The following is a 17357-nucleotide window of genomic DNA, read 5'->3' on the forward strand; positions in this document are numbered from 1 at the left end:
TTGACTGCTTGCACATGTTGTTAATGACTTACTTATCCTTTGTATCAGTGCACTCTGTCCTTAGAGGGTTGCTCGGCTTTAATTCCATTTCACATTGCTGACTTCAAAGGACCAGCGACTTGCTGGTAAATACACAGAGGTAAGAAGGGAGGAACGTGCTGGTGGTGGCTGGCAGAAAGTTAAATTTTCAGACATTTTTTAGCACCGCCTTTATTAACAATTAAATTATATAAACATTCAGCTGAATAAGTTCTATTAAAAACAAAAATCATAAACACAATTCATCACTTTAAAATAATTTTACCACATGTCATTATTATCTATGCTTTTCAAGTTTATTTATACCTACGTATTTATCTGTATATTGGAAATAATGTACCTCTCTTACCATCTGGACCATCAGTGGCATCATATTAATAGTTAGAAATTGACTATTACGAGTGTATTTACACCAAAGAAATCAGCAAACATTGCTAAGCAGAGCCCACAAACTCTCTTCCTCATGGCTGGTTGGTAAAGATTTACAGTGCACCATGACAAACGTGCTTTGTACAATAACTTACCTGAGACAAAGCATCAAAAGTCTCAGGAAAATAAGCATTGCATTTGGGAATAGCACTGGGATCATCCACAGACATCATCTGAGCCTCTACCCAGCAAATGTGGTTGAAAACTGTAGAAGTAGAGAAATCTGGCATGTATGGAGAGCTTCCTAAGTGAATCCTGTTCCACTCACATCATCTCTGTCAACTCACAAAGAAAGGAGGAATAGTCCCATTTTGAAAACACACAAATTAGCATATGTAAAGATTTACAATGTATTAATAAAAGGAAAGTCATCAGGCTGAAAGGCGGCAGTGCCTGAATCTTCAACCAGGACAGATTTTCTGATCAGGAACTCTTTCCCACGATGCCACACATCGAATCGAAGTCCCACATGTAGAAAATCAGTCACCTAAAATTCTCATTCAATTTCAGATAATCTGAACAAATACATAGAGGTGCATCTAAGAAAAAAAAAAGGAAAGGGTCCACATCATGTGTCTGTCTCAGCAAAAAACAACGGAAGTGATGATGAATAGATCAAAAACCCCAGAGAATGCAGAAGATGATGGAAGGGTGGAAGAACTCACCTTCAAACACATTCTATTCCTTAGAGTATAAAATAACCGCAGAAAAGGATAGAGAGCTATTTTTATGCCAAAAGGGCTTGATGAAAACTTTGCATACATTTATAATTTTTCATTTTCCTCCTATGGTTATATTATACCTGCTACAAGAAAAGAAGATTGTTCATACTGAAATAATGGCAAAAAATACCATGCCCCAGGGAATTGGTACTAATGCCTATCCTTTGCTCTTTGCGAGAACGAATACGTAGCAAGCATTCATGCTAAATGCCAATGTACTTGAAAACTGACATCTTGATTATCATGTTTGGATATTATTCGTTTTATTTATCTTTAAAATGCAAACATGCAGGCCCATTCTGTAAATATTATCTCCATTGGAAAGCTACTGCTAATAAAAAACTCTACATTTTTTTTGACTCTCAAATCCTCTGAAACTCATTGTAAACATACAGTATTTATTATAATAACATATTTTTTTCAGTACACACAAAAGACTATTGGGATGAAAGGAGAGGCAGAGAGAGAAGGGGGTGGATAGGGTAAACTAGTAGAAAGATACAATTAGAGCCATGTTGGTTTGGCAAAGCTGCAGTGAACCGCAAACTTGGGATTTCTTTTTTTCCAAACCACTCCAGGACCCATGGGGGTCCCATGTCTTTTAAGAGGGCTTCATTCCAATAACTATCTTCTGCAGTTGGAGGAAAATAAAAATGTAAAAATAACTGCCAAACTAAAATCAACATACAAGTACACACACAGACCCACACAGACACATAATCTGTGTGGCAAACACACTCAGTGGAAAATACTTGGCCTTGCAGGGGGCACTCTTGACTCAACTGTGCACCCCAGTTTTGGCAGGTGAAAATTTACAAATCAAAAAATAGTAACATGTGATAATGTACACTGGGTTTAAAAGTGGAAACATTAAATTGGTGTTTTAATATTACTTATTCGTTGTTCCAGCTAGCACCACATATGAAAGCAAAAGGTTTTTATGATACACCACATAAGAGTTTAAGCATGCTCATGGAGACCCATCAAATTGGATTTTGAAAAAGACTCACACCCCCAACATAACAGAAGGTCAATTTTTGCCCTTAGGCTGGCAATATCTTCTTTCTTATAATTGCCATCATCACCATCTTGATTAACAGAAAGAATATCATCATTATCTTCTTCATCACTACCAATTACTGAGTGTCACTCAGTCCAACAAAATGTTTAGGTGTGAGAATGTGCCTAACTTTCCATGTTGACCCTTTAGGGGAATCGGAATTTTTATTCAAGTTGAGACGTGAAGTCATACTGTGGAGCATAGCTGCGGTTCTCAACCTGTGGGTCGCCACCCACAGGAACTGTATTAAAGGGCCGAAGCATTAGGAAGGCTGAGAAACACTGGCATAGTACATCTCAACCTCATCTGCCCATCACCTGTAGGAGTTTAAAAAATACCTCTTAAATTACAAATCTTACTGTTTTTTTTTCAGTAGCCACACTCTGAAGAAACAACCAGAATGATGAAGAAGAAAAAATGTTGGAATTTGAATTTATTGGAGTGTGATAACTATAACTAAATGCTATCAAATTCTATGAATAATTACAATGATATTTATTAGTCATAAAATTAGAGAACATTTAACAAAATCAATTTAAGTAGTTAAGTATGACCGTGTAAGGACTGCAGAGGGATGGAGGTAGGGTTTCTTTCGCTTTATCTTATTTATAACAAAGCACGTTAGTTTCAGATAATGCTCTAGTGAACAAAGCTTGGATTCAGCAACGGCCTTAACTAGTCTGTGAACACTCGAAGTGGGCATTTGTGACACACTGCCAAAGTGACAGTTTTAAAATGTAAAACTGAAGGCGCAGCTCTACTAACGAGAATTTCCCTTCCTATGTGAGTTCTTACTCCTCTCTCATCAGTGGGTGCTTCCCATCCCTTGAGATGAAAGGCACACATATGAACTCCATGCACCAAAAGGCTGAGCACTGAGCCTGCTCACCACTGTTGCCTCCCAAGTGCCTCTCCCTCTGTCGGGATTAGCAAGTCCTCACTTCTTTCATCGATATTGTTAACTCCAAAAAATGTGTAATCTCCTCTGTTCAGGATGTATAGTTAAAGAAAAGTTTAATCACCCATGTTCTCTTTAGGGTTCCTATATTTTTTATGTGCATCTAACACTAATATTTGTTTGCAATTCAGACTTACCAACTAGAATACCAGATCCCTGGAGGTAAGAAGTTTGTGCTTTTCATGTGATTTTCTCCAGTGCTTAGCGCTTAGTCACATCTTAATGAATATTGGAAAAAGGACTTTTTAAATGTAAAAGCTGTGCACAAATAGCCTATTTGACAGCAATTAAGGATTTAGGATTAGAAAAGGAACATTTCATATGTATACTTTGGGAGTTATGATTGCTTCATGGAATGTTATTGTACCATTATTAAATTATAAAATTCTTACAAACACCTTCTGTGAATGACAAAGTAAGGGGTGATGTTCCAGGTTAAAGTCAGATGTCATCTAAGAAATGTTAAAATCCAACTGGGAGACAATGCATGTTCACTGATATCCCTATGAAGAAGCTCTGCTGGATAATGCCTACTAAAGGGAGAATTGAGGATATGGGTATTTTTTATGTACTTTTCCTCTTCCACGGTCCTCTCCACGTGGTTAGTTGTGTTTAGTGCCAACTGCATTAATTCAATTGCAGGAACGTCAGCACAGCAAGGATGCACATACCATTGATGGAATTAGCATTTAACCATTTCACTAAGCAGCACCATTGCTATAATTTCTTTTAGCATATAGCAAAATGATGATGATGGATGACAACTCTCATGCTGGAACTAGATATCTAACAAATCATAGGTCAACAAACAAATTATCTGGTTCATTTCTTTTGCTTGTAAAATTGCCTGAACTAATTATTTTTCCCTTTTATAGGAATGATATAAATCATAGAATCATATAAATATAGAATCACAAAGCTCATCTAACATAACCTCTGTCTTTTACATTTGAAGATACTGGGGACCAGTGAAGGGACAGGACTTGTCCAAGTACACACAATATAGGGGAATAAAGGTGATAAGGAGGAGCTCTCAATTTCCAAGTGAATATATTTTAAGATATTAAAATGTTTTTAGAAATATAATGCCCTAGACATTTTTGCAATTAAATCATCTCAGGCTCTTTCGTTGGCTACCTGTTTGGTTCTATCAGTAAAAGTAATAATTGATCAGTCCTCATCCCTATTTTAATATGTTAAGTAACACACACACATTAAATAAAGTGGTACACAAAGGAGATTTGTTGGAAATCTCTCTCTCCCTCACAACTTACTTCTCAGAGAATATGCCCCTGTCCCTGGAGCTTTCTACATGAGACCTGGGTCAGGAAATAGAGTTATTTTGGCCTGAACAGATTTGACTACAAGTGGATGATTGTGGGGGGGGGGGTGGAGAACTGTGTTGGCCGGGCAGGGTGAATTATGTTTCTTTCAGTTGATAATTGAAACTAAGACAACAGTTTGTGGTGTTCTGTATTTCTAATTCCTGTGGAGTTGACCAGAGAGATGGCATCATTTATTCATTAATTTTGCAAACATTTACTGAGAGCCTGCTCTGTGCTTGGTACTTTTCTGAGCAATTGGGACACATCAGCAAATAAAAGAGATAAAGATCCACACCCTTGGGGGATTAACAATCTAGTGGAAGTGACAAATCACAACCCCCAGACTTAGTAAATAAGACATGATACAATGTGTGAGAAGGCGGTAAATCCTGCGAAAGGAAGAAAATACAAAGAGAATCTGGGAGTCGGGATTGCTGCGGCGGGAGAGCGAGAGTCACAGTGTTAATTTGGGAAAATGACATTTGAGCAAAAACCTTAAAGGACATGTAAAAGGTTGATCAAAGCAAATTTACAATGGACAAAAGCTCCAGGCAGAGGGAACTCCCAACCCTGAGAGGCAGTGTGGCATGTTCTTAGGAGCATCAGCACAAGGCCAGGGTGAATGGAGTGGGGAACACAAGCCAGAGAGCAGCAGGGATGAGTCGGAGAACACAGAGGACTAGACTGTGGAGCAGCGGCCCCCAACCTTTCTGGCACCACGGACCAATTTCGTAGAAGATAGTTTTTCCATGAGTAAGATGGGGGATGATTTGGGGAAGATTCAGGTGCATGACTTTTCCACCTCAGATCATTAGGATTCTCACAGGGAGCACACAGCCTGGATCCCTCCCATGCACGGTTTATAGTAGGGTTCACCTGCTAATGCTGCTGCTTGTCTGACATGAGGCAGCCATGAGGCAGCAATCCAGGCAATGGGCAGGGCTGTCAATACTGATGAAGCTCTGCTCACGCAGGTGCTGCTCACCCCCTGCTGTGCAGCCTGCTTCATAATAGGCCACAGACCAGTACTAGTCTATGGACCAGAACTGGGGACAACAAACATACAATATTTACTGCAAAATCACAGCAAAGTATTCCTCAGCTAAGTCAAAATTATGAGTCTACAGAGAAAAATGATTGGACAGAAGACAGCTTGTATCTTTTGGATTACCAAGTATTCCACTAATAAAGCTTTAAATCATGAGAGTTGACTAGAGAAGGTTTGCAGGGGAAAATAAAGAAAAGGAAAGAAAAGAAAAGAAAGACAGATCTGGATTAAATGCAGTTAAGCAGTTAATTTTAAATAAAATGTGATCAAAAGAACTAGTGCAGAGTGGGTTTTTAACATTCAGAAAGCATATATCAAAACAGCATCATTAATGTTTGTTCAAAATTTTAGAAAGGCATGAATTTGAATATGGCTTGGATAAGTATTGAAAAGTGTCTAATATGTGAAATACATTTTAAAAATAATATATAAAAAGTTCTTTTCAAAGATAAATTCTGATGGGTTATTACCATAAGGAACTTGAGTATTTAATGAAACCAAATTTATATACATTGAAATAACACAATTTCTGCATTAATGTTACAAACAAATTATGAACCAGGGCATAGCCTTGGTAGATGAGGTATATTTAGGGAGCTAATGCAGTAACAATGAACCTTTTCAAGCTAATGATGTTGAAGGAGGTACAATAGGACAAAATGGCTTAGAGTTTGTATCCAGACTGAAGCAATAAAAACAAACACTGGGAAAACTCATAACCCCCTTAAAGAAATATGATTCCAGTAGATAATTGACTACTGAGATAAGAATAAACTGAGCAACAACAGCGTAAAATGAAAAATGATTAAATTAGCTTGTTAACTGGGGTTTTGTTAATCTTGCTGAAAATTAAAAAACAAACAAACAAAAACAAATACCCCCCCCAAACAAACCTAGGTTAGATGATCCTAAAAGTCCCATCCAGCACAGTCCCATCCCATCCAGATATCTAGGTAACACCCAAGGACATTTGCCATCTAACTCACCAAAATCTATATCAAAATTCTTCTCAAGGATAACAATTATGAATAAACCACCAAAGCTCTAAAGAATGGAAAATGGAAAGATTCTGGAAGTCACATGTGGTGACACTTAAATAAAAGGGCATCTGAAATCCTTGAAAAGCCTGAGTACCTGGTAAGGTCAGGACTTGCCACTTACAAGATACATTGATGTACTAATGAGGATTTCAGCCCCCCAAGTCTACAGAAAAATGACCAAAATCAAGACCTGTATTCTGATAGTTCACAGAATTTTTTAAATTATGAAAGAACAACAAAGTATCATAAAATAAAATAAGACTATCACAAAATTTATCCTACTTCCAAAGGAAAACTATAACTCTGAGAGATTAGGGATAACTAGCCACGGTCATAGAACTAGTGATGGAGCTGGGACGTGAATTATGATCTTTTGATACTCAATTTCAAAGTCGCGCAGTAATTCCTTAGCAAGGTTAACAGCAGACCTTACCCAAATCACAAAGTAGACTGCTCCACAGCAATGTTCCGGCTCCATGTGGCTTATACTGTGGGATTTTCAACACAGAGGAGGAGGAGGAAAAGTACACATCTTAAAACTGGCATAAAAGATTAAAATCCTGAAATATAACAAACACAAAACCCTCTGAAGTAGTCAAAGATAAACAATAGTTAAACCCCATCCTGGGTCTTGGCTTCAAAAGAAGGGAGGTCCCAGAGAAATGTAAAGAGAGATCACGCTGGGACCAAGTTTTGAAGCCTCCCATCTTTTTTGGCCTGGGAAATTTGCATGTGCAATTACTACATTTGCATGCCTAATTACCCCCACAGGAAGATACTTATGCCAATTGGCATTTGAAAATGTGTTAACTGCACACACAGAAGGGTGGCCCTTTACAATGTTGGCCATAAGAATCTAATCATTAAGAATGGTCATGTGAGTCAGAGTAGGGAGAGAAAGATGGTCCATTTTGAAGCATTCTGGGCATATTCATTTGAATGCACATAAGGAGAATTGATTGATGCACAAGTAGATGAATTACTAGGTTTTGAGAAAGTACTTTGCAAACCAGCAGAATCCACAGGGAAAGCATTTCAGGCATTAGCTAATTGGATTAGCTGTGGTGTTTTCTGTGGATTCTAAGGAATTCATAAGCTATAGATTAAAATCATCAAACAAGTCTGGTCACAGAGGTGAGGAGGCTCTCTTCTTGTGCTAGTAAACATTTAGTCCTGGACTGTAAGTACATCCAGTCTCCTTCCTCCTCTAAAGCAGATGGCATATATTCCACGATGTTTGGAATATATATCTTTATTCTGCTGCGTTTTGTAAGCACAAATCCTAGGAGAAAACAAATCATAGCTTTGAATCCTGCATAATGATAAAATAAAGATGGCCTGTTCTCCCAGAATTGTATAATTTCCTCTTGGTAGGAAGCAATGGAATATTTCCTCAGCTCAGGATAACACTACTGAAAAGTCTTCTTTTTCTCTGTATGCCATGCAAATATAAGATTACAGAGCCAATACAACCCTTGGAAATGTAGCAATAATTCTGAATAAGTAAATGCCTTAGAATCTAAGACATTGGGGGGGGGGTGTGAACTCTGCAAATGATGTGAGTTGATGTCCAAAAATATCTAATTCTAAATACCTTCAATTCTTCTGTAGGCAGTTTATTTTGGACACTTCAGGTATCACTCTGGAAGCTATTTACATGAGTTTTTAGTTTCTCTAAGGAAGCATGGATGTATTCTATTGATTAAACCATTGCAAATGGAAAGGGAAACACCGGGAAGGAAGTATTTTATTCCCCTTTCCTTTGAACACCTCAGTGTAACAGTACATAGCTTTCTGTAGTGACTTGTAAACATCTTTTGTCATCTATCTTCCCAGAGACCAAACGTATATCTTTACAGATGAGACCTCAGAAGTACATTATCATACACATCATCAAATCTTATTCACTTAAAGTAATGAAACAAAATAAATGTCAAGATCATCAAAATGTTATTTTTCTGATTTCAAATACTGCCTAATTTTCCTCCTCAAACAAAACAAAATAAAACAAAACAGGAATTTCAATGTATAAATGCTACCATCAGTACTCTTTTATAAGGACCTAGTATCATAGAATAAGTGAAGGAACATTGTGTTCTGGGAATATATAAATCTAAAGTCTATGAATGGGTTCCAGAGCTTCTTCTGATTCATGCTCAATTTAAATGTGATCAACATTTAATACTGTTCACGTCCCACTTATGTGGTTCCACGGGAAAGACATCTTCCCCAATTACCACACGGAAAGCAGCCTTCTTCTGACTGTCAACAATATTCAGTTCCAGGGATTCCTACTACTTTTCTGGCTCTAAGATTATATTTCTGTCTTTAATGTTTTGGCCTTTCTCATCCAAGGAATAAGAAGGTAATTTCCATGAAAGCAGAATTGAAGTCATTATTTTCTTCCTTCTAATACCATAAACACCTAGAACAAAGGCTGACACATATTCCTAACTCAATGATTATTCATTTGGTAACTTCATCAAGCATCTAGTATATGCCAGGTATACTAGATAATCAAGCATTATCCTGTTTAATCCTGTCTATTGTTTCAACCATTATCTGTTCTATGGAAAAATACTGTAAAGGGCGGCTGGGATTTGGACAACTTGAATATTTGTGATAACTGGTATACCTAGTAATCCTACTGGGAAAAACAACTGTTTCTTTGCACTATATATTGTTGAATCTGTTTTTTATCTTTGCCATAAATTGTAAGGGTGGTTCTAGATAAATAATTTTCTAAGTCAAATATTAGTTACTTGTCTCCTCTCACCAAAAGACTCCAGATTAGCTTTTCTTTTCAACTCTGCATTAACTGTAAAAGGTATTATAGATGTTCATGAATTTAGTAAGCCTATTTTCTCCATACCAATCATACGTTTTTTACTTTTCTAAGGGGAAGATATGCCTGTTACACATAAGGAGGAAATATACACTTTCATATCTTAAAAAATGAATTAAATTTAAAGTAATATCTGCAATATGAGACTGCCTTTCTGTATTCAAGTTTACCAATTCAGAACTCTTCCCCTGAATGTAATGAAAATAAAAAGATATTTTGTCAAAACAATCAGACTAATAGGTGATGATGCTGAGAGGTTCACAGTCAAACTTTTAAGAACTCTTACTGAAATTAGATAAAATTCAGAGCCTCGTTTTTTAATAGTTAAAATAAGAGGTAATCTTATAAAGACTGACATATCTTCTTGATTTTTCAAATATGGGATTGCCATTGATGCTTGATCGTCAGATGATTCTGACTCTCAAAGAATAGTGAAACTTAAGTTATCGAAAACTTGACTTTTTTTTGGAAAATTCTATTCGATAAGAAATACCAAAATGCAAATCAGTTTACCCTTTTGGCTTTCATTCAACACTTGTATAAGGGAAAAAATACAAATTTCAGTGTAATTCATGATACACTATGAAGTCTGGAACAAAGTTTTTAAAAGTAAATTAGAAGCAATTATTGATTTTTAAAAAGCTCGCTTTATCCAACAGTTTTCTCGCTCTTGCTCATTTCCTTATGTAAAAGAATTTACCCAAAGAAAGCCAGCACTCTAATTCAATTTCTCCTCCAAAGTATATAATTTTATTTCGTCATAATGGCTGCTTTTATTTCCAGGGTCAGATTTTATTTAAATTTCGGTCCATTAGGAACAAAAACTTGCCATTTTCTGATAAACAAAATCAGCAGGGGAGCCTCTTCAAACAAGAAATGTATTTCCATCGACCTTTGTTTTATTTGATCTAAATGACAGGTATACACCACTTTTCCTGTGTTTACTTTAAAAGATTCTGAAAGAAAGGGGGGTGACATTTTTTAACAACAAAACTAGCAATCACCCAAGTAGTCCTGTGACAGGCAGATGGAAGAAATGATAAAAAGATGTAATCCATTGCTTTAGACCACCAAAGAGGCCTAATATGAGTCATTAGCAGAAAACCGTTAATTTTCTTTTTCCCCCATTCTGACTGTTGTTTGTAGAAGTGTTCAGCCTCTTAGGAATTAGAACATTTAACTGTTTCTTGCAATTTTATAAGATGGAGGCCAAAGCATTAACAGAAGGGAATTAAGTAATATGTCATTATATAGTTTAAGAAATCTGAGTGATATAGATAACATTTTAGAGCCTCTTAGGTTGAGCTTGATATAGTTAGTAAGAATTAACTCTAGTGAAGCACTTTAGAGATTACCAAGGTCTTTCACAAAGCATATCTGGTTTTCTGGACATCTTCACAAAAGTCTGAGTCTCAGAAAGTCAAGCATCTTGAATATAGAGAAGCAAGATTCTCTGATTCCACATTCAAAACCGTGGTAATCCATGTAAATTAGCAGAAAATATCATGACCTTCCAATCTAATATGGATGGAAGCAATCATTTCCCTTGAGTTTGCTGGGCAAAGCATGAGTTCTCTTTGATGTGAAAAGGTATCAGTTAGGGGGGGCTTCATAGTTATCTCTATCTATATAATGTATTAAATGTATAAGTAAAACACCTTTTTTGCAGGAGATCTCAGAATATTTAATATGCTAATGTGTGTTGGTTATGGACAAAGGTTGATTCAGGATACAATCTTTCTTCAATTTACAATGATACAGAAAAATTCACTCTGAGGATATCTATGGGCTAACGTTAAAGAAAACCACTAGTAAATTCTGTTCCAGAACTCGCCACTCTGTGCAAACAGTCTTTGTCTCTCTCTTGATATGGGTCATATAGTCGCAGCACAGATACAGAGCACTAGATACACACGTTCTGTGTGCACACACACAATGTACATGCGTGTCCACAGCTACACATAGTATATATGTACACAGAGAATACATACACATACATTATATGTTTATACAAATGCACACATAAGCCTTTCTATGTATTTTTTTCCTCAGTGTGAAAAGTCATAGGTTACTTGTGGACTGCCTTTTTTTGCACCCAATCTTGGATATGTAAATGTTCCCAATCACTGTGATATGACAGATTATTAGCAATATACCGCAAAGCATGGTAAATTTTAATGCTCATTCACTCAATGAAATTCTGTCAATTACTGTCAATATCTGACTTTGGCATGTTTATATCAATAAGCAGTTAACCAATTTTTTCATAATTATGTGAATATAATTTAAAATTCTGGCTTTAAATGTGAATATATGAAGGTGACTTCTGTAAGGTATCATATTATTCTTTTACTTGTGTAAATCAAGATACTTATGTAAGAACACAATGGAAATTACATTAACCTTACTCGATGTAATGTTTTACTGACGTCCTCCAAAGACCATATCCAGCCTCATAATATTCTTATAAAAAAGAAAAGAAAAGAAAAGAAAAAAGTTGTTCCCTTACCTGAGGTCACTTCTTCACTTCTTATATATAAATTCTTTTTCTTGTTTATTTATCTGACAGATAATGCTGAGATTAGTTACATATTTTTTATTTCTTGAGATCAGAGCTGGGACAAAATGAAACCCTTGTACTGGATTTACCCAGTTTACAACTCTTCTCTTGAGAGATAGATATCTTATTATCCAAAACATTATGAAAACATTGAACCCAAAAACTAACTTTGATCCCTGTTACCTTTTCCATCATACATAGAGGTATCTGTTTCCATATGAAGAAAGGTAACATGAAATATTTGGTGAGCTGAATGAAACTATGATCTTTTCTTTCAGTTCCACTAAGCTCATATAATTTTTAAGTCAGTTCAATCTTCGATAAGTCAGGCCATTAAAACTCTTGAATGGCATAATTCATGGTTTTGAAACGGACTGTGAAAAGCCACTGCCTGGAAAAATAAACTTTCTCTTAAAAGTTTATAATATGCTGTAAACAGGAAAAAGTACAATCCTTAAAATATAAGCTGAAACTAATTTGGTCTATACCACGAAGTACCTAGGCAAACTTATGATCATTTTGCAACAGTCTAAATACAGAGATCTTTGAGAAACCCAAAGATTCGCCTTAATGACTTGAAATATTTCTTGCTAGAAACACAGTTTCAGTTGGAGTAAATAGTAAAAACAACTTTCTTGTATTCTCTCACATCTAAATACCATATTTTACCACATGGGCCATAAGAAACTAGATACTAGATCAGCAAGGAAACTTTTATTTCTGACATTTCTAAATAATTTTAAAAGACAATGTGTTTATATTTGATATTTCTATGTAACAGTTTCCCACTGACAGACATGTTATAATTTTTTTAATATAGAGTAAACTAAATCGAACTTACTCTCTCATATATTTTCAATCATATTAAGAGATGGCAACTTATCAAACACAGTCGTCCCCACCATGTTACAACTTTGCCCTAACCCCTTCACCCAATGATACGTGGCAATATCTGGAGATATTTTCTGTCGTCACAACGGGGGACTACTGCCTGGATCGAGAGGACAGAAGTTAGAGACGCTTCTGAATATCTGACAGTGCACAAGACAGCTCCCACAACGAAAAACGGATCTAGCTCAGAATATCACTAGTGTCAAGATCAAGAAACCCTGCTTCACAACAAGAATACTGGGAATTAAAGACACGCATATGCTTTTACACAGATTTTCCCCCAAAGAGATTAAGGAGCACTGGGAAAACATGCATCAAAGCGGTATTAATAGAACATATTTGCATCTCAAACCGGGGAGAAAGGAAGAATGAAGTTTTTACATTATAGTCTAAGGCTGAGAAACAGTGGTGAGCCCCTAAGCAATTGTCAAAGTGCCTTATCTTCTAAGTCAAGGTTAAGGATCAGACTTTAACTAACAAAATTCTCCCGGTTTAATCTTAGGGAGTCCACACACTGCGTGCTTGCTTTCTTCCTTATATAAATTGGGAAATGCCTTCCATCCTTGTGTACTTACTTTACTTCCATTCACACTTCAGGGTTTTTAATGCAATATGATAGATATATTTTTAAATGCTTTTAGTTTGCTTTTCAATTTAATGATTTGTTACATTATTTACAGGCTAATTTAGTGAACCTGCGTAAGATTAATTGCACAGTCTTTTAGGACATGTGACAAATCATTAAAAAGTGATAAAACCAGGCAACTGAAAAACAAGTGGCTTGTGACATATGAATGGGATCCCCAGGACCATTAATTAGTGCATATTTTGGTGAGATTTGTTTGAAGATCTAAAGCATTCCTAGCTCAGATTGAACGTGGGATTGCACAGTATTTGAAGGTAAGACACCTGGATCACTCATCCACCAGAGTGAAGGAATGAACTTATTTTTTTTGTAAGTAGAAAAAAAACCTCTGACATATAGTTCAAAATAGCCAGTGTCTTTAGTATTTCTTTTAAGAAATAATTGAGAAAACATTCTATGAGGAACTTATTTATTTTCGTTTATAATAAATTTTTAACAGGTAATTTTTATACAGCTTGTGTTTCAGCATCTGTGGTTCTCCACCTTCCTAATGTCGCAGCCCTTTAATACAGTTCCTGTGGGTTGTGATCCACAGGTTGAGAACTGCTGATTCTGGATAAAGTGTATGTGAATACAAATGAAAGACGTACGCAATAGAGTTAGGGTGTATAATAAATTCCTAAGAATGTAGTGCTCATATTGTCACATATAATTAAATTATCACATCTTACATTTAAAGGGACTGTTTTGTGGGTAGGGGCTCCACATGTTTGGGGTAATATTTAGACTCCTGAGACAGAGAAAGAAAGAGAAGAATATGTATTAATCTCTGAGTTTAAAAGCTGCCGCTGTAGTACTGGCTTTATGTTCAAATATACTAGAAGCCATACATTTAGAACAGATTCCCTAAACTTCTTCTAATCCTCTAGTTGCTGTGATGTATAATAACACCCATTTTGGATGCTCAATGCTAAGAATTTACCAGGATGCCTGACTTTCAATACCCAGATCGGGGTACTACTGGACAAACATGGATGACTGGTCACCATAGTTTAAGGTTTCTTAGTACTAAGAACTATGAAGGATTCCTGGAGTTGGGATAAACTGAAACAAATATTTGCATTAAACCGGAACCCAACTAGTTATAACAAGAAGTGATAAGATTCTCTGCAAGTTTGGAAGAGGAAAAACCACTAGTTCTCTAGGTAAGAAGAAAGGCATTCAATTACCTTGACTAAAATTTAAAAGATAGACAAATTTCAAATGCAGAAGTATGATTACAAAAGGAGGGAAAATTATTCATAGTTTGTCAAAATTCAGATTTAATTAGTTGTCATATATTTTGTACAGCAACCTTAGAAGAAAAAGTACAAATGGAGAAAAATGGGGGGAAAAATGTCACTGCTCTAGAGGAAGTGAGTGGATGGATTTAACTGGTTCAATTGATCTCAAACTTGAATAATGTTAAAATTACTTGAAGGGATTTTAAAATTTATATAGTTAAAGGGTCAGGCCCATGGATTTTAATTCATTTAGGCTGGTCCCTATTACTGACATTTTTAATGTTACTGTTTTTAAAATTATCCCCAACTGATTTTTCAAAGACTTTATATTTTTATTAATTAATTTTAAAATTACTAATATAATTGATATATAAATCTCTATGTATTTTTATAGGATGTGGTATGACATTTCACTGGATATATACATTGTTAGTGATCGAACTAGAACAATTACCATATCTATCACTTTAAATACATAACCATATGTTTGTAGTAAGATTTTTTTTTTTAGATTAATTTTAGGTTCACAGGAAAATTGAGAAGAAGGTACAGAGATTTCCTAAATGCCCTTTTCCTGGTAACTCATGCATAGCTTCCCCATTGTCAGTGTCTCCCCCGCCCCCACCAGAGTGGTACATTGTCACTGTTGATGAAACTATGTTGATACATCATAGTGACTCAAAGTCCATAGTTTGCATTAGGGTTCATCCTGGTGGTATATATTCTGTGGGCTTAAACAAATATATACTTTCATGTGTACATCATTGTAATATCAAAGTATTTTCATTGCCATTAAATTCCTCTCTGCTACCTTCTCCCACCTCCCCCCGGCAACCACTGATCGTTTTACTGTTTCCTTAGTTTTACCTTCTTCCAAATATTATATAGTTGGAATAATATAGTTTATAGCCTTATCAGACTGGTTTCTTTTACATAGTAATATGCATTTAAGGTTCCCAGATGTCATTCACGGCTTGAAGGCTCATTCCTTTGACGTGTCAAATAGCATTCCGTTGTTTAGCTATACCACAGTTTTACCCTCACACCTTCTGAAGGACATCTTGTTTGGTTACACATTTTGGCAGTTCTACTTGAAGCTATATAAACATTCATGTTGCAGGTTTTTGTGTGAACATAAGTTTCCAATTCCTCTAGTAACTAGGAACTTGGCTGTTGAATTGTATGGTGAGTATATGTTTAGTTTTGTGAGAAACTGCCCAACTCTCTTCCAAAGTGGCTGTACAATTTTACATTCTCACCAGCAATGAATGACAGTGTCTGTTGGTCCACATCCTCACCAGCATTTGGTCTTATCAGTGTTCCAGATTTTGGCCATTCTATCAGATATGTTAGTGGTATCTTGTTTAATTGGCATTTTCCTGAAGACATATGACATGAAACATCTGTTCCCCTATGCTTAATACCTGTTGGTAGATCTCCTTTGGCGAGATATCCAGATCTTTGGCCCATATTTTAATAAGGTTTTTGTTGTTGTTGTTGTTGTTTTGAGTTCTTAGCATAATTTGGATAATACTCTTTTATCAGATGTGACTTTTGCAAGTATTTTCTCCAAGTGTGCAGCTTCTCTTATTGTTCTATTGACATCATTTTACACAGAGTGGAAGTTTTTAATTTTAATTAGGTCAGGCTTATCTTTAATTCTTTCTTAGACCCTCCCTTTGGTGTTTATCTAAAAAGTCATCACCATATCTGGTTACCCAGGCTTTCTTCTATGTTATCTTCTAATTTTATTAATTTTATAGTTTCACATTTTACATTTAAGTCTAATGATCCATTCTGAATTATTTGTGTGATAGATGTAAGGTCTGTGTCTGCATTCTTTTTTTTTTTTTTTTTCCCGCACGTGAATGTATAGTTGTTATAGCACCATTGGCTGGAAAATTATATTTCCCCATTGTACTGCCTTTGGTCCTTTGTGAAAGATGAGTTTTTTGGGGGGTGGGAAGGTGGGGCTGTTTCTAAATTGTCTGTCCTGTTCTGTTAATCTGTCTATTTTTCTTCTTTGATGCCACACTGTCTTGATTGCTGTAGCTTTATGTCAAGTCTTGGGATTGGGTACTCTCCATTTTCTAACTTTGTTGTTCTCATCTCTTATTGTGCTGGCTATTCTGGGTCTCTTGCCTCTCTTTATAAACTTTAGAATCAATTTGTTGATATGCAAATAAGATCGCTTTCTGAAATTTTGAGGGAGTTGAATTGAACCTAGAGACCAAATTAGGAAGAACTTACATCTTAACAATATTGGGCCTTCCTATCCAGACCATCTCTCCAGTTATTTAGTTCTCCTACCATTCATCAGAGTTTATACTTTTCTTTATAGAGATCAAGTATATATTTTGTGAAATTTAAAACTAAATATTTATAATTTTTTAGGTGCTAATATACATGGTGCTATGTTTTTAATTTTAAATTTCACTTGTTTGTTGCTGGTAGAGAGGAAATCAATTTGTTTTTGTATATTTATGTTTTATCCTGCAACCTTACTAGTTCCAGGGGTTTTTTGTTGTTGTTGCTGTTGATTCTTTGGGATTTTCTACATAGAAAATTATG

The sequence above is a fragment of the Otolemur garnettii genome, unplaced genomic scaffold, assembly GCF_000181295.1.
Source record: "Otolemur garnettii isolate 467f Iridium unplaced genomic scaffold, OtoGar3 scaffold00064, whole genome shotgun sequence".
In the NCBI taxonomy this organism is placed as follows: domain Eukaryota; kingdom Metazoa; phylum Chordata; class Mammalia; order Primates; family Galagidae; genus Otolemur; species Otolemur garnettii.